Source organism: Theropithecus gelada, chromosome 14 (assembly GCF_003255815.1).
Source record: "Theropithecus gelada isolate Dixy chromosome 14, Tgel_1.0, whole genome shotgun sequence".
Taxonomy (NCBI): Eukaryota; Metazoa; Chordata; class Mammalia; order Primates; family Cercopithecidae; genus Theropithecus; species Theropithecus gelada.
Genome location: NC_037682.1, coordinates 76,402,899 through 76,422,425, shown reverse-complemented (window position 1 = coordinate 76,422,425; position 19,527 = coordinate 76,402,899). Strand labels below are relative to the sequence as shown.

At 36.5% G+C, this 19,527-nt stretch overlaps 1 protein-coding gene across 7 annotated transcripts in view; it reads left to right on the top strand.

The window, feature by feature from the left end:
* The window catches only part of DLG2 (discs large MAGUK scaffold protein 2), a 2,171,029-nt gene that overhangs the window by 1,266,555 nt on the left and 884,947 nt on the right, over positions 1–19,527 (top strand). The window lies entirely within an intron of this gene.

Below are 19,527 nucleotides of genomic sequence, written 5' to 3'. Positions count from 1 at the left end.
CTCTTATTTGAGGAGGATTTTAATTTGTTTTATAAATACGAATATAATGCATGAAGAAAAATAAGAATAAAATTAGGGGAAATAATCAGAAATATGAGAGGACCTGGGTTTAAAAACAGATGAAGTCAGGGGAGCACCATTTGTATAATATATGCCACAGAGATCCCCTGTAGTTACTAAAAGTCAATTAAAATTTTAATACTGGGTTAATTTTAGAATCAAATGAAAGAAGAAGCCATGATAAGTGTTATTATTTACAATTCCTGTAATATTTGAAATAAACTTTTTTTTTTCTCTGGAGAAACATATTTTCCTGAAATTTAAAGTACAGAAAAATATTTCTTGTTTTTCCTCACATCTTAAGTTCTATATAACAGACTGTACGGTGCTCTCTAAAAAATAAAATCCTTTAATACAGGTAGATAGGCTGATGACAAACCATGACTCTCTAAAAAGCAATTTTTTGCATTGAAAAGGGGAGGGATGGGAATAGGAAAGCATTGATTTGGTCTGATAGATTGCTTTCTGATGGCCTAGATTAATTCAAAGATAGATTTTAGAGTATCTAAAAGCCTAGATGAAGAACAAATTATTTAGTAAATATTCTATTAATACCACTTGTTCAGCCAAATTTTAATAAGTATGAAGAGTGAAATGGAATAATAGATTATACCTGTAGTGCAAAACATGGCAGGTTATAAGTAGAGCCATATTCACTAGGAACCATCCCAACGAGGGATAACAACATTAGGAAACATTTATTGAATGATTACTATACGCTAACTATATAACTAACTATATGCTAAATGTATCATCTCATTCCATTCTCTCCAGTTTCTTAGAAGGATTCAATAACCCGATATTGACAATAACATGAATGAAAGACCACTCCATGTCTTCATGGTGGTTGGCAGAAGGAATATCTGTGGTCAGGCGTAGGTTCTCAAGATGCTCTCCTAGATATACTCTCTTACATAGATGTGGATGAGTAAGGCCTCAAAGCTCTATGCTGTAGAACAGTGGTTTTAAATATATTTTGTGATACTTACTCCTTTGCATATCTGATAAAATATATGGATCCTATTTCTGGAAAAATGCAAATGAACACAAACATTTTAAATATAATTTCAAGAGGTTCATGAAGCCCCTGGGGCATTCCTGTTAACCTCTTCAGGTTAAAAACCTTTTGAAAAGTATGGTCCTTGTCATTTTAGTCTGGATTTTTTTAAGCCAGAATAATCAAAGATTCATCTTGGATATAAATATATATGTGTGTGTATATGTGTGTGTGTGTGTGTGTGTGTGTGTGTGTATATATATTTTTTTTTTTAGAGGCGAAGTCTCACTATGTTGCCCAGGCTGGTCTTAAACTCCTAGTCTCAAACAATCCTCTCTGCCAAAAGTGACCACATTGGTGTATATTTGTTGATAAATATTTCTTCTACAACAATTAGTAGGGTCTTTTGTTAGTTAAGACTACTCAGGATTTATGAAGATAAAAGTATGCCAACTACCTTTGAAGAATGCCTATATTTACAGTCACGATAGCACATGGGTCATGTCAGACCTGCTGTACATGATTGTGTAAAGCACAAGAGTTTCACATCCAAGGGTGTGTCATTCACAATGTAGATATCATAGCTTTGTATATTTCTCATGACAGCTTTTAAGCAGTGATTTTTTTACTAATAAAATCTGATTATTCAGAGGCTTTTCCAAAGCGTTGAAGTAAAATGTAGAAGAAAGGATGCCATTTTCAAATTCCATTTAAAAAAAGTCTTTATGGGAAATAATACCCTAGACCTTACAAAGTTGCAGAACTTTATCTGGTTACTAAAGTTCAAGTCAAAATTCAAAAAGGAAGGTGGGGGCAAGGGGTGCCCATAGTACATCCTGCTTTAGACACCATGCCTTTGGGAACTATTTTCTTACCCATCAATATTCTGTCCCCAGCACCCCTACTTCTGGCTTTAATAATGAGATGAAAATCATGTATATAATAATTTGGGTCAATATTGAGATCATGCACTTAGCCCATCACACGAGGAATGGCTGAAACAACTTGAGGTTGTCAAACAGTTAAAACCAGGAGGTAACCTAATTGAGAAACTTTTCCAAAAAGTGTTTTTCCATGTGTATTACTTTGTTAGGCTTCTGAAACAAAGTACCCCAAATTGGTGACTTACGTAATGGAAATGTATTGTCTCAGTTTTAGAGGCTAGGAAAGTTCAACATTAAGATGTTGTCAAGGTTGGTTTCTGAGGACCATGAGGAAGCTCTGTTCCATGCCTCTCTCCTAACTTTTGGTGGTTTGCTTACAATAGTTGGCATTCCTTGACTTTTAGATATATCATCTTAATCTCTGTTTTTTTGTCTTGATATGATGATATCCCTGTGTGTGTACAAATTTTCCCTTCTTTTAAGGAAGGCAATTATTTTGGATTAGGGCTTACTGTAATGACCTCTTATTAAATTGACTACATTTACAAAGACTCTGTTTCCAAATAAGGTCACAGTCACAACAGGTAGTAGGAGGTAAAACTTCAATATATCATTTTGGGGGACACAGTTCAACCCATATACACCACGTGTGCCATAAAAGTGGAAAACATTCATTATTAGAATCCCGTCATAGCTTACCTATATGTATTAGCATATTAAGGGTTTGAGAAATTCTGTAGCAAGCAAACCTAAGTAATTTATTCTAGAGTTCCCTGAATATTACTCTTCCTAGCATACCTATAAACATCCCATGGAATATCTGTCTTCTTGGGTAGAAGAAAAACATAGACTTGAAAGTAAATGTGTAGAATTTAGGTAAGATCTAGAATAAAATTTGAATTCTATCATTTCCTAACAGCCTGACCTTTGGCAAATTACTTAACATCCTTGAGTTTTATTTTTCTTCTTTAGTAAATGAATGTAATTATTTCTACTTAATAAGTTTATTAAATAGTACTAAAAAATAAAATAATTTACTTATGCTAAATTAATTATTTACCTTAGGTACACAGCTTGGCACATGGCTCAAATATTATAAATAATGAAAAGAAAAAGTAATAATAAGAGAGACACTATCTGATATTTGTTGAGGACTTACCACGTGTCCATACTTTCCATAGTGCTCTCACCTGTGTTATCTCTTTTACTCTTCATAACAAGCCTGTGAATATTATTGTTGTTCCAATTTTTAGATGAACATACTTCATTTTAGAGATATAATTACTCACCTAAGATTATAAATTGTCAGAATGAGGATTTAAACCTAGATATTTTTGGCTGTAAAGACTCATAAACCCTTATGCAATCTGTATCAGATAGTGATGATCTAGGCTACAATCAGCAATGTGCCTAAGAGTGACAAATAAACATTATTTTTCTCACGTATTACGAACTTTGAAGGTAAGCTGCCATTATATCAGGGCTGACATTCCTGTAAACCTCTTGGCCATTTTGTTGTCACAAAATGGGCTCTGCATTTCTGAAATCATGTACTATTTCAGCATAGGATGCTTGGAGTGGGTTGCAGAGAGGCATCAATAATGTCTGTTTTATTTGTCATGACCACAGAAGCTTTTCCAGATTTTTCCTCCATGTCACAGAATTCTACTTTTAGCTCGTTTGCCAGAATTCAAACATATGATCACACATTGCTGCAAGAAAGACTAGAAATAAAAAACATTTAGCTTTTCCAGAACCTATAGTGGAGATAGTCAAGGGAGAGGGTTGAGATTGATTTCTTTTCCCTCTAGAGGGTAAACCAAACATCAACGGGCAGAATTAACCAGGAGGAAACTATTGGCTTAACAAAAATTATAAGTAGAACTGGTCAGCAATGGAAAATCCAAGTAAATGGCTTACGTTGTGGGCATGATAGAAATCTCGATACAGAATGTATTACATATCTTAATATTCTCAAGGGGTCACACATCTAAGAGGAGGCTGTAGCCTCCACCCCGACCCAATGCATTTATTTATTTAGCAGTACCCTAACCAATGACTGCCAAGATTCTGTCTGTGCACAGCTGGGTGACACTTTCCATATCATTCAAAACTCATTAACAGTCATCTACCAGAGAAGTGATTGGTCCCCACGTTGAGATGATGTTTTTATTAGATGGCCATACATGACCTTTCTAGCCCTGAGATGAACCACAAAATAGCCATTTACCATAATTTTTTTTAATATTATCTGCAATTATTTGGTGAAATGACTATCCTAGGCACATTGAACATTAGGGAAAGAGGTCTTGAAAGGCATTTCATAATGCAACATAATTATTTTACAGATAAAGACAGTGAAACCCAAAATTTCAATAGTAGAATCAACATGAAAATTGCAGTCTCTTGGAAGGCCAAGGCTGGTGGACCACAAGGTCAGGAGATTGAGACCACCCTGGCCTACATGGTGAAACCCCGCCTCTACTAAAAATACAAAAATTAGCTGGGCGTGGTGGCACGTGCCTGTAATCCCAGCTACTCGGGAGGCTGAGGCAGGAGAATTGCTTGAACTAGGGAGGTGGAGGTCGCAGGGAGCCAAGATCGTGCCACTGCACTCCAGCTTGCCGACAGAGCAAGATTACGTTTCAAAACAAAAAAGAAAACTGCAGTCTCCAGGTTATTGTCAGTAAGACAAATGGAAAGAGCACTTGAATACTTGAATTAGTTTCATATCTAGGTTCAAATCCCAGCTTAATCACATGCTAGCTGAGTGACCTTCAGCAAGTTAATTTCTCAATATTTCTGCTTACCACTTTTTTTCCTAGCTAACTTTCATAAACATGTACTGATACCTGCTATATATTAGGCATATATAAGATTCAAGATGCAAAATTAATTAAGACACTATGCTAAGTTTGGAGGAACTTATAGGCTAGAGTGAAGGGAAGACCTACAAATAAATAAACAAATGAAATACTCTCTAATACAGGAGTAAATGCGAGTTAGCCATAGAAAGGAATGGTCAGATCTATTTGAGAGTATCAAAGAATACTTTGCACTATATGACTTAACTGAGAGCCTTGAAGGAAAGAGTGTTGAAATTCACCTTGATAATTAGTTTCAGAAAAAAAAAAAAAATGTCAAGGCTACAAAATAACATGTAAACACATAGTAGTTTTTTTACTTATAAAAATATAATACTATAGGTTTCTGATGACTGCTTTGATAAATAGAAGAGATAACACCTTCAGAAATACTACTTTCTTTACTGCTTCTTAACCCACTGCCTTTTCCTTTATACCAAAGGGTAGCAAACTTTTTAAATAAAGGGTCAAATTGTAAATATTTTTGGCTTTGCAGGCCAGACAGTCTCTGATACAACAATTCAATTCTGCTGATGTAGCTGAGAAGCAATTATCAACAATAAATAAATAAATGACCTGCCATGTGTCAATGAATCTTTATTTGCAAAAACACAAAGTGAGGAGAATTTGGCCCACAAGTTGCAATTTGCTAACACTTGTTCTATACCGCGAAGCCTCACAGGTAATCCACCTCTGTTATTACAAAGTACCAGAGAAGGATTTTGAAACCTCAGGTTAAAAGAAAAAAAAAGAAAAAAAGAAAAGAAACGAAACATAGATTGAGACACCATCTTGACTTCAACATGTGATTCTCACTGTAGGAGATAAGAATCTTCATGTGACTCTTTCTCTTGGGATATTACACCACCACTATCAGTCTAATTAAAAATAAAGAAGGTTTTTATTATAACTCTGTAGCCTGTTGCAAAATCTAATAGGGCAGAAAATTATTAGTAGTTTGGGGGTTTAGAAGTAGGGAGGGTCAATATCCTAAAAAGCTTAAATATCATAACTTGAAAAACAGTCTTGAATATGCTTTGTAAGGGCTTAGTATTTACTCATGTACAGGACTTTTGCTTTACTCCAAAATGTTACTTTCACATTCTGCAAATATACTGGTTTCAAAATTTCCAAATCCATGTTTCACATACAAATTGCTGCAGTTATTTTCCAAGGTCAGCATAAAATTTGTTCCTGCTGGCCCACATTTGGAAAGATGATCTATGGGAAAACAAATGATCTGGCTGACATTTCTTTTCTTTCTTTTCTCCTATTTTCATGAGTTTGCATTTACAGTACTTCTCTCAAGGTAATTTCTCATGCAATTGGACCCTCAGCCAAAGTGAGCTCTGATTACGGATCTCAAATTTTATATACATAGCATTAGGATTGCATTGCAAAGGATTAAAAAGTAATATAATGAGGCTTGAATCTCTCTTTTTCTTCACCTCAGCTTTTATTAAATGTACAAAAGAAATATCATGTATTTTACCCTCTATAATCCAAATGGTCCCCAACCTGGCCTTCCATACAGTAGAAGAAATAATGATGGAAATGCAAAATGCAGTAAAAATGTGAAATTGCCTTTCTGATGAGGGTTAAGCTATCAAGTAATTTTTAGCTCTGAAATTTTGGTAACTTGAGTAATAACCTGGATATCTATATTCTTCAGACAGGGAACATTAGTTGGAAAAGAGTCATGGGTTGATAGGTAGGGAGGACTTTGCACAGATAAGTTACTGTGATTAGGTTAGAAGAAGGAAGTCTTTCGTTTTCAGGTAGACGAGGGTTTGAAATTGACAAATCTGTTCCCTTTAATAGGTGGAAAAGATAAGTTTCTTAATGTCTGGTTGCACTTCACTGAGCTTTCAACCATCTCCATCAAGAAGTAAATATGAGAGCTCTGAGTTGGTTCTACTTTCTCCAGTTTTCTTCCATTAGAAGAGGTGTAGGTTTAAGGGTAGTCATGAGAGTTAACAACAATAATAGTAGATAATAGTGAGTACACTACTGAGTACACTACTCTAAAACCTTTACATCTATGAATTTATTGAACCTTTCCAAAAGCCCTCAAAATAGGAACTGTTATCACCTCAGTGTTAGATATCAGCAAAAATTAATACAGACATTTTACACACAAGGTCATATAGTTAATAAACAGTGGAGGCAAGTTGTGGACTCAGTCTGGCTCCAGCATCTGTTGGCTTGGTCACTTTACCTCCTCCCTTTTCAAAGAGGCTTCAAACTGGACTCTGTGTTGGTATTTTTTTCCCAGACTGGCATTGATGTCTTTATTTCTTCATTTTTCCCTGACTTTAAATAAATATTTGATAAGCTATATTCTTTGGAACATAAAGTAGGGATCTTTCAATGCTGTCCTCACTCTGCATGAATGTGAGCACATCACTCAACAGGTGGCATCATTTTATTTCTTCAAAAGGACATGACTAGATAACTAGACAGGAAAAATAATTATGCTGATTCCTCATGAAAAAACATAAATAGTTGGTATTCAATACTTTATGTGGAAGGAATAATGTTTAAAGATAATTTTTTTATTGATGAATATCTACATTAGGAAAAAATGTAAATTTTAGGCTATTTTAAATAAATTCAATTAGGTAGATGTAAGAAGAGTGACAACAATAATACCTTCACCTTAAATTTTTCTATATCTTACCATGCTTTAAAGTATTGTCATAACCTATACCAATCACCCTAGAAATTAGGTAACAAAATAATTACTATTGCCATTTTTTGAAGCACAAAATCAGATATAAAAGCATTTCCTGCCCATCCCTGTTGAACACTTCTCCAAATGCTCAATGTGTGTTAAATGTCTTTTGTTTCCACTAGATTTCAAGCTCCACAAAGACAAGAAATGCTTCTCCTTTCTTCAGTTACCTCCCTAGTTTCTGGCAGAGTTCTTGACAAATATCAGATATTTAACAAATACGTTCAACCAGTGAATGACAAGAGAAGGCTAGAGACATGGCTTTGATGAAAACAGCTGATAGCATTTTCCTTTAGATTGGGGATTTTCCTTTAGATTGGGGATATATTACAAACTTTGTAATAAATTTAACTGTGTAATATGTAATTATAATAGCAATCATAAATAATTAAGCTTGAAACTTTTACACATTGGCCCTGGGCAAGAATTTAGTGTGATAAGCATTTGTCCATTCTAACTTTTGTCCCAGCTCTCTCTTCTCTTCCTGGTGAATATCTATTGATTCATCAAATCCCTGAATGGGTTATCATCTCTGCAAAGCTTTCTCTTCTTCAGACAGTTATTTCCTCTGTACCCATGTTCCCACATTACTTGCCACTAAGCTTTCCCATTGTTTTTGTTGCACTGTATTGTCATTATTTTTTGGTTAAGACTGCCTTCTTCACTAGACTGAAAAGATCCTACAGGGTAGGGCATTGTGTCATCCCTGGTGCCTGGCACACTGCATGTGTTACCAGGAAAGGATCTGAAGCATCAAATTCAGCTGGAATGAGCACACATTCCAAATTCACAGGATTACCTGATTGAGCTTTTTGTATGGCTTTAGTATTAGCATGTTGATATTATCAGTGTTGGTGTCAAGTCCTATTTCACTATTTTAGACCCAATAAATATGTTTGGCATTGGTGTTCCCAAACTCTTTCTTTTCCTTGAGCCTGTTGCCTGCATATGTGTTGAGTTTAAAAGGTGTTTACTAAAAAATTAGTTATAAGCTAATCATAATAGCTATGGTTTGGGGTAATGTATTGTGCTAAATGCTTTATGTACATGTCCACATTTAGTCTTCATAATAAACCTAATAGATAGATATTATAATATTGACCCCAAGGCAGTAAAAGCTTTACCTTGGATCAAATGATTATTGTGCCATTTCAACAGATATCCAAAAGACAGTGTGGATATCTATACTCTCCACTCTATCTCTGATTCACAAATTATTAAAAATATAACACTGAAGTACCTTATGACCCAGCCATCCCATTACTGGGTATATACCCAAAGGATTATAAATCATGCTGCTATAAAGACACATGCACACGTATGTTTATTGAGACACTATTCACAATTGCAAAGACTTGGAATCAACCCAAATGTCCATCAGTGACAGACTGGATTAAGAAAATGTGGCACATATACACCATGGAATACTATGCAGCCATTAAAAATGATGAGTTTGTGTCCTTTGTAGGGACATGGATGCAGCTGGAAACCATCATTCTCAGCAAACTACCGCAAGTACAGAAAACCAAACACTGCATATTCTCACTCATAGGTGGGAACTGAACAATGAGATCACTTGGACTTGGGAAGGGGAACATCACACACTGAGGCCTATTATGGGGAGGTGGGGGGGAGGGATTGCATTGGGAGTTATACCTGATGTAAATGACGAGTTGATGGGTGCAGCACACCAACATGGCACAAGTATACATATGTAACAAACCTGCACGTTATGCACATGTACCCTAGAACTTAAAGTATAATAATAATAATAAATATATATATATATATATAACACCCATATTCTGTCAAAAGAGGGGAAATAAATGGCAGTAGTTTAAAAAATAAGCTCAGCTTCAAACCATAGCTCCTTCCAACAGGGGCCCTAGATTATGCCCCTGCTATATTAGTACTTACTTTTTCAATGTAGTGGGCATTCCTTTCTGGTGCTGGTAAACTGGAGAAACAAGTGGGTGGAATTCACGTTTCTCACCGATTGGGATCTAGAATCTGATAGTGATACTCAGAGCTCTTCAGGGTGCTGCCTCCAGAGTGAGCAGTCTCCTGGGTGAGCTTCAAATAACAGAACAGCCAGCCGACCCATCACAAATGTACCAGGCCTCTCATCCAAGGGTACTTATAGAAAAGTCCAGGTTAAAACGTTGTATATGTTAGAATTTGGTAGAATGGATACGAACTAAGTAGCTGAATTAAAGAACGTGAATCCTTTTCTTTGGATGCCAAACATCATATCTCCTCCACTAAAATTGTTATTCCTTCAGAGTTTCGGCATGTTACTTGTAAAAACTGCTCATTTGAAATTGTGCTTTGTTATAGTACATCTACACACAGGTTAGTAAGGCAGTCACTAGACATTATTAAAAAGGGGTACAGAAATTCTGTGGCTTCGTGCCTCCAGATGCTGCCTGATTGATACCTCACTACCAGTGCCCAAAGGCAAAACACAAGGCCATTCAAAAATCGTTGTTTACTTTATTCCTTGCCTCTAGCAGTGGGTTTATCTAGGGCTGAGAAGTCTTAAGGCAAAGTTATCCTTGGGCAGCATTGTTTTGTTAAGCAGTGATTCTCAACCCTTGTTGCATATGGGACTTAGTGGGGAATTTTAAAACCTACAGATACATGGGTATATGTCTGGAATAATTAAATCATAATCTCTGGGGAGGGAGTGTCATTTTTTATGTTTTTAAACAGATTATCATGTGCAGCCAGGGTTAAGACCCACCTGAGTGACAGGAACTGGTTTATGTAAACTTAATGCCAACAAAAATAGGCGTGCCTATTTATTTCAGTCTGTTACCTTGCCATTTCCACCATTTTTTTCTTTTATTAGGGTTAAGGCAATATGAATTTCACAACCACAACTGCCGCCACTACCACCATTATCATATATTAGGCTCCAGTGATGCAACTAGGTATTAATATATATCTCAAGAGAAAACAACACTTCAAGAATGGTGTTATGAGAACCCCCAATAATGAGGAAATTGAAACTCAGAGAAGTAATGAACTCACAGCTACCTTGCAATAGAATAGAGACCTCAAAGCCTGAATCCCCCACTTAGGCTCTTTAGCAGTTATAGGTTCCTTTGAGTTTGGGGACCTACCTTAGACGTTGTTGGATTTCCCTTAGCCTTAAACTGCTCAGAAATATTTGAAGATACTCTTCAATTTTTTATTCATCTGGATAGAATATACTGTTCTTCCATGTAGCCCTCCTTCAATCATGCTGATCCCACTGCTTATATCCTCAACCGTTCCCTATCTCTCATCTCTCTCATGCAGCCATAATGCTTTCTACTTGATTCCAAGAGTGGCCCCTTTAACACTACCCCCAAACTTTTGATTTTATTTCTGTAACTTTCAGTTTTGCACCTATCTCCTAACATATGCTAATTACCCTGAAGTTATCTCGTGGCAAGCATCAGTGATTTTGTTTCCCTGCTTGAAGCAAGAAGAGTGCAGACATTACAGTCAGATACCTGTTTTTTTTAGTTCTGATTCTACTGTTTACTGGCCAAGTGTCCTTGAGACATTACTCAAGATCTTTGAGCCTGTGCCCTTACTGGTAAAACTGATCTGTAAAATGGATCATAATACCTACTTTTCTGGAGATATATGCATAAGTTTTCTAGTATATGGCCTGATTCATAGACTCTAGGTAAGTATATAGTTCCTTTTTTCTCTCTTTCTGACCTCTTACACCTCTGTAAGAGAAGTTACACTTAACCATCACAATGATTGCTACTAAGATATTGCATTGCTACTAACATTTGTCTAGTGATCACTTATTTCCCTAGAGAAGCTTTGAATTCAATTTTAAAAAATACAGTGCATACAGACCTAGGCGTTATGTGTCTATCCAGTAAAAAACTGGGGCAGTGTGGACAATAGAACTCAAGAGACTAAGGCAACTGGTGGGGTTGTGTGTTAAAAATAATTTTAGATTATTGGCTGAGAAATACTCCTAGTGTGCCTGCATTCTTCAATATTGCCTTCTTTAGATATTACCAATTAGCAAATAAATCAGACTCTCCTGTGAAATACTTCATTATTTTTCTCTGCATTTTCCCTGTGACCATATATCTGACTGTGTTTACTTACTGGGTGACTTTCTGTAATGGGGTTCAAACAGTTCAGCAAACATCCAATCCCCATGCACACACAAGTCTAACCTCTAACTAAGCAATGTGGCTCTTAGATGAATGTATGGCCAGGAGATTTACTGATACTGAAGAAATTAAAGTCATCATGATTATTTTTCTATACTTTATTTTCTGGAAAACAAAAAAGCAAAACTATTCACATGTTGCTAAAATCTAGCTTGTAATCTTCAGGTCTAAGAAGTACATGTAGCAACAATGCTGTATGAGTGAAAATAAGACTCTTTTCTAAAGGGGATTATTTTAATGAGGGCTACTTCCCTGGGGAGATGCTGGAATTCCAGGTTCCAGAATTCAGCTCTGCTTCCTGAGGGATGATCTTGATAGACCAAGGAAAGGACACCACAGAGTCCAGACTCATTCTTAAAGTGGAAAAAGTTTTATCATTGCATCAAAGGGAGGTGAGAGAGATGTTGACATAAGACATGTGCCAACATGGAAATGAAAGCAGGAGAGATCATCTTCTTAAAATTCTCTGCTCTAGGATTTTCTCAAAAATAAAGAGGAAAAATAGATGAACAAATACCAATAAGCATTTGTTGAAAATCCACTGCATCAACTATGGAGAATAAAAAGTTACAAGGAATTAACCTTTCTAGATCTCAGCTTTAACTGTAAGATGGAAATGATCAACAAGATCTACTTCAAAACGTTATGTTGAGGATATGAAGAAATAATGGTTGTAATAGTTGCTGGCACATTAGTGCTTCATAAGTGTAGGCCGCCTTTGTCCTATTACTTTTGTTTTTAACATAGTTCCAGCAAGTTTTACAATCTAGATTATCAGCCCATAACCCTCCATCCCTTCAGCTCGATAGAAGTACAAAGAGAAGGCTAGGGAAATAAGTAATAGCTGAAACAGTGTTGTGATACAGAGGAGAAAAGAAACGCTAAAACCCTCTATAATATGTAAATGTACATGCTCAAGATTAGAGCTTTTGAATATTTAATGTAAATGAAAATAAACCATTATAGTCTGTGCAAACATCACTGTAATATAATTTATTACAATAAGAGATGTTTGTTATGAATGATCCTAGTGAGCAAATCCACATTTATGACTAGTAAAATGATAACTATTACTACATGTTAAGGATCATCATGTATTATTTAATTTTCATATGTGTACTTCAAAGTATGTATTATTACCACTTTATTTTATTATTATTATTATTCTGAGATGGAGTCTTGCTCTGTCACCCAGGCTGGAGTGCAGTGGCGCCATCTTGGCTCACTGCAACCTCTGCCTCCCCGACTCAAGTGATTCTCCTGCCTCAGCCTCCCTTGTAGCTGGGATTACAGGCGCCTGCCACCATGCCCAGCTAATTTTTTTTGTTTTACACCATGTTAGCCAGGATGATCTTGATCTCCTGACCTCATGATATTACCACCTTAGCCTCCCAAAGTGCTAGGATTACAGGCATGAGCCACTGTGCCCGGCCTATTATTACCACTTTATATGTGAAGAAACGGAGGCTCCTAGTTGTCAAGGAACTTTTTAAGGTTGCAAAGGGATTAGCTAGGACAATTTTAAACTATTTGGAAAAATAATTGATTGGAAACTCCTCTCTTTTTATGTCCCAGAAAAAAAAAATAAGTTGTAAAATATTAAGCTAAGTTTTAGAACCAGTTAGGTATAAACATTTTCAGAGAAGAGAGTGAACAAGTTGCGTTCTAAGAATAGAGTTCATCAAGGAAATAGGCTTAGGGTTGGAATCTCAGTAGATGTTAAAGAAAAGAAAGAGCATGCTGGTTGGGTAAACCTCTATGGACAATTGCACCAAGGTGGAGTTAGATTCATGTGGGTGCTGGCTTCGAACTGTATAGATTTGATACCTGTTGGAAACTGTGCTTCCAAATAATGATTTGTGAATAAACGAATAAATATCTATCTTATTTTTATTTTGGTACCAAGCTGTATGCTAAGGATTGTGATACTTCACTAGACCTATACTTTCAATGAGTTTTATATTTTCATATTTCCAAGAGTCTTAATAAAGTTCACTTCTCTTTCTGCTTGATCTTTCCATCTTCCATCCATGATGAACTGCCATATTGGTTTTGCTAAATTGCCAGCTCTCAGTGAAATCCATAGTCACTGTGCTATAATGGTATTTTGTAAAGCACTGTTTCTTCCTTAATAGCGGTAGGTTGGAGAGAAAATCTACTTCATTTCTAGGATCTTACTTCTGTTGTAGATTCTGCCTAATAAATTCTTCTTTAAGCCAGTGAACCAGGGTAATTGCCCCCAAGCCTCAGAGGCTATTAGCAAGGATAAGAAGATACAAGGAATATGGGAGTTTAAGACCACTATCAGAGATGGGAGACCTAGTCAGAGTCAGCAAATTATATAGTCATTTAGACTATTTTTTTTCTACAAATTCTACTGAGAAGAGTATTTATTATGTGAAAAAAAATTAACAATATATTAAATGTGAAAGCAGATTAAAAATAGGAAGTAGAATTTGATGGTACTTTTTGCAGGAAAAAAAAATACATACACATAGAAAAAGTCTGGGAAGACAATAGAAAATATTAACAATTGTCATCTCTAACAGTGGACCTATGAGTAATTTTTCTTTTTGTTTATCTGAATTTTCTAATTTTTCTACAATGAATATGATAATTACAACAATCCTAGTAATGACATCCAACTCTTTTTTTTTTTTTTTTTTTTTTTTTTTGAGACGGAGTCTCGCTCTGTTGCCCAGGCTGGAGTGCAGTGGTGCTATTTCAGCTCACTGCAAGCTCTGCCTCCTGGATTCATGCCATTCTTCTGCCTCAGCCTCCTGAGTAGCTGGAAGTGCAGGTGCCCACCACCACGCCCGGCTAATTTTTTTTGTATTTTTTAGTAGAGACAGGGTTTCACCGTGTTAGCCAGGATGGTCTCGATTTCCTGACCTTGTGATCCTCCCGCCTCGGCCTCCCAAGACATCCAGCTCTTATTGAGTGTACACTAGTGAGCTAAATACATAGGCTCCGCTCTGGGGTTGAATCACATGGGCTTGGATCTTGGGTTCTCTTTTATTAGCTGTGTTAAGAAGTAGGCTAGAAACCTCACATACACGATCTCACAACATCTCTATGGGGTACATACTGCATCTCCCAGTAGCCCATAATGTAATTTTATACATTAAAAAACTGAAGCTTGTAGAGTTGAATAAACTTACCTATGTTCACATAGAATGTGTAAATATAAAACACATAATAAAAGTGAAAGTTATCCTGATAAAGAATGTCAGACTCAATCATGTTAATTACAATAAAATCTCACAAATGAAATTCTGTCAAGATTATACATACAGTTGTGCATATATTTGTGTAATGTGTATATAGGAATGAGGTTAGAGGGAGAGAAGACATCCCCTTGGATTGAGTTTGGGAATTGATAGGTATGAGGATAAGAGCAATAATATTCAATTTGTGGATATTCCACTTAGCAAATTCATCAAGCTTATCTTTTTCTCCTCTGTTTTTGCTATAGTCAGTCACGTTCTGCATCCCTTCAACCCAAAAGAGATACATAGCCACAGGCCTACTTTAGAGTGGGAAGACTGGCTGTTTCCCTAGACTTGGCTCCTGGTAGGCCATGCTGGCCATTTAATGTGGTTGCTGACTTGTGGCTTAGTACTAGAGATGATGGCCCACCAGAGGAAGAGAGCTTGTGAGAGCCAAGAAAATGGGTCAAACATAGGAAGCCAGGAAAGGAAGTTAATCCATGTGACTAGCATGAGGCTCTGTGGTCTTGGTAAAGGGAATCTCTAAGTGAGGCCAAACTGTGAGTTGGAAGTAGGGAAGCAATACTTTATGCGTCAGTAGTCATTCCCTGAGTAGGTGTTCTTTTGTGGCATGACAAGCAAACATGAAGTTCTGTGAGCGTTGAAAATGGTTGGAAGGAACAGAATTAAATCAAGTCCAAAAGACACTGGGCTTGCAGTAGAATATTGGGGAACAGGGAGAGATGAAGCTAGAGAAATTAAATAGTTCTCCATTAGGAGGCTATAACAGCTATCCTCCAGTTGTGATAGCATTTAACCAGACAATTTATTTAATCTGGTTTTACTTTTTAACATCTCGTAATTTATGTTGGGGAATTTGAATTACCCAGTAGGCAAACTAAGGACGTACTCAGAGAAGTAGCAAAACATGGGCCCCCCAAAATGAGAAAAGTTCCTATTGGTAAATACATCAACATTTTGTAATCAGAAAAATCTTGAAAGAAGCTATTTGAATTGCTACATGAATGTGAATATTATGATGTGAATTAAAATAATAAAAATTTATATTGAATTATATTGGTGGGGCTAGTATCTTTTCAGGGGTTGGGTTATTAAATTTCTTAATCCAGCCCTGTAAATACCATAGACTGAAAGTTCTTTTCATTATAATCATCATCAATATCACCCTAAAATTTGAGCCCTTGCAATGTACCAGATACGTATGGTGCTTACTTCATGACAATCATTACCTCATTTAATTCTTACAACTATCCTAAGAGGTAAACATCATTATCCTCATATCACAGATGAAGTTAGATGAGACTGACAGAGATTAAGTGACTTGCCTGAGGTCCCACAGCTGATTGATGATGCAGCTGAGATGCAAATCAATTTCTCCTTCCTCAGAGCTTTTGTGTATTCCATGAGTGAAAAAGGTCATATTGCTAGCAATGTAGGTAGTAATGACATAAAACGCCCATGGGAACTGTTGGGAAAGCTAAATCATCAGCATACCTATGTTACTTTACAAGGGTCACCTCAGTTTGGATGTCTGATCCAGAATTCCTTGGAGATGGTCAGTATTGTCAACCTACTTGCTCAACAAATATTTTAGCAGTTCCCACTTGGGGCATGACCTTACTATCCAAATCAGAGAGTTCTGTTTTGTTTTTAAGATAATCCTCCAGCACAATGTTGCTACTAGTGCCAGCAATGGTATAAACTTTGTATTACTTTTGAAGCCATGTTAAAATGGTTGTCTACCTTTTCCTCCCTCCCTGCCTTCCTTCCTTCCTTCCTTCCTTCCTTTTCTCTTTCTTTATTGCTTGCTTTCTTGCTTTATTCGTTTTTGCAATAAAGGACTTTACTTAAAATATAAGGATTTGACTTAGTTCTGGATGGCATCAGTTTTTAAATAGTATTAAATCATATATGTTTGAGGCTGCAAATTCTAGCTATGTGCATTTTGGAATGCATTTATTCCTGTAGAGCTGTATATATTACAGGTTGTAAATAAATTTAACATGTTCTGATTTTATTTGCCAAGTTGATCTAGAGTGGAACAGATTTTACTTTCATAGACATCAACTTTCTCAGTCAAAATGTCACTTTCTCAAGGAACCCATCCCTAAAACCTCTCTTATATACCCTCATAGCCTCTAAAACTTCCCTTTTATTCATGCTATCAATGTTGTAGTTAAATGATTATCTCTGAAGTTATTTGTTCAAGGTCATTCCCATTAGTCTGAAATCACCATCAGGGCAGGGACAATATCTATCTGATACAGTGCTGTAAACTGAGGCCTTTTGAAGGCAAAGCACTGGATTACAGTAGGTATGCAATTAATATTTGTTGAACAAATGAATGCACCCAAATTGTTTTCCTATATTTAGTTCTTAGCTTTATGAACAGATAGGTTTCAACTATTTCCATAGTTTGCTACCTTTGAGAATTGAAAATGTCAAAAAGTGACATTACCTTTCAAAGCTAATGGAGACACTGAGAAAACTATGTAATATGTCACTTGAAACTCAGAGAAGTGGTTAAACAAACACCTCTATATCTGCTAGTGGGTAAGGATGGCAATTAAGTAATTTGAAAGAATTAGCAAAATGCACAGGAGTGTCCCCTAAAACCTCCAAACTTGCATGGTCCCTAATGCAGGCCAGACCTCAGAAATTCTAGGATTTATTTCTGGAAAAATATGAGCATTCTTTTCATAAAACTCAAATATTTCAGCATTTTGACAATAGCTTTCCTTTGTCCCGACTGCATTTAATTCCAAGAGACTGAAACATAAGATTGGCATACTCTTTAAAAAGAAGGTTTTTGAGAATAATTCTCATTTTGAATATTGATTTAATGAAGGTCCTAGAGTTTGTTGCTCTGATAAATTCTGCTTAATATTTGCATATTATGAGAATGTGCCCAGTCTACAGCATATGTGGGAGTGTGTCTCCCATCTATAGGCAGGCCCTATAGTTTGGTAGCAGATACCTCGCCCTCTGGCCCACCACCTCCAACACACCATGCTCACGTATTCAACATAGTTTCATTTCTTCAAACCCTACCATTCTTTTAAAAAGTGTCATTGTATTTGTGACAATAATATTCTCAGGCACTTGTAAGCATTAAATAATTTGTCTAAGACCTTATATCCTTAGAATAAATTCCTAGTATGAGTGATATTAGGATTAAAGGAGATCTGAACACTTTGGAGTCATAGAACTGATTTTCAGAGAACCGAAATGTAAAACTGAACATAGATTTTATCATCACTATGGCTATTTTTGTGTGTGTGTGTCCAGAGACAAAGCTATTTTATTGTGAACACTGTTCTTCTGTGGATTTCTTCATTCTCAGTTTAGGAGCTTGGCTTTAAGAAAAAGGTGTAAACAGCTTTTTACTTTTCTATAATTTGAATGTACCTGGCAACTGCAAAAGTTATTGGGGACTAGAAGTGATTGCTTTAGATTACCTTTTGAAAGGGCGCCAGCTCTTTTCTGATCCGGTAGAAGCATACAACAGAGATCAGTAATATAACAAAAAAGAAACTATGGATTGAATGCCAAATCAGTCATGGACCAAACCCAATGGTTGACATGGCCCTAGGTCATAAGAGCACATATTTTAGTCAGAACCTAATTTAAAGCAAAAGCAGTTGTGTTTTTACTTGTTAGGGAGCTATTTGGAATGCAGATGTTTAACAGCACAATTTCATTTTCAGAAACATTTCTCTTTGTTTGGTGCCATTAAAATTTAGCAGCATAATTTCCAAAAGACCTTTAATTGGACTGAGGCAGCAGAGGACTATCAGTCCTTTCAATTTATCCTTATTGCACTCTTTGTAAAGCAACAGGGACTTTGCATGTGAACAGCAAAAAGGCAATGGACAGGGAAAATCATGAGGATGTCTGAAAAGTGGGCTAGAACATGAGTGGTAGGTATAAATGACATCCAGGTGTATAAAGCTCCTGCTCATCCACTCAACTGAATTCTAGTGGGTCTCAACAACAGTCTGTATTGTAGCTGTGTAATTGAGACTTACTAGTGAATACTCCTTCTTGGAAGGATTTGTTTCACCGTTCTTTAGTTTCTTTCCCACTTCGGATGACATTGATTTCTATCTTGAATGGCCTGGGTGCTTTCTGGAACTGAAAGGGGGCCTGCCTGCCATGGCACAGTAACCATACCAGTGGAGAAGGATATGGGCATTGCATCAAGGTCCTCTTCAGGTTGGGTTGACTTTAATTTGTTCCAAGTGGAATGAAATACTGTTTCTGATGTGCTGCCTACCTAATAGAAAAAGACCACCTAATAGATTGGATGCAAATAGGCAATAAGTTTCCCCATTGCCCTATAGACTTCCTATACATTAGCTGCTCAGAGAAGGACAAGCAGCCAGGCCTGGCGGCTCACGCCTTTAATCTCAGCACTTTGGGAGGCCGAGGTTATAGTGAGCCGAGATTGTGCCACTGCACTCCAGCCTGGGCGACAGAACGAGACTCAGTCTCAGGGAAAAAAAAAAAAAAAAAAAAAAAGACCGGGCTTGCTGGTTCACGCCTGTAATCCCAGCACTTTCGGAGGC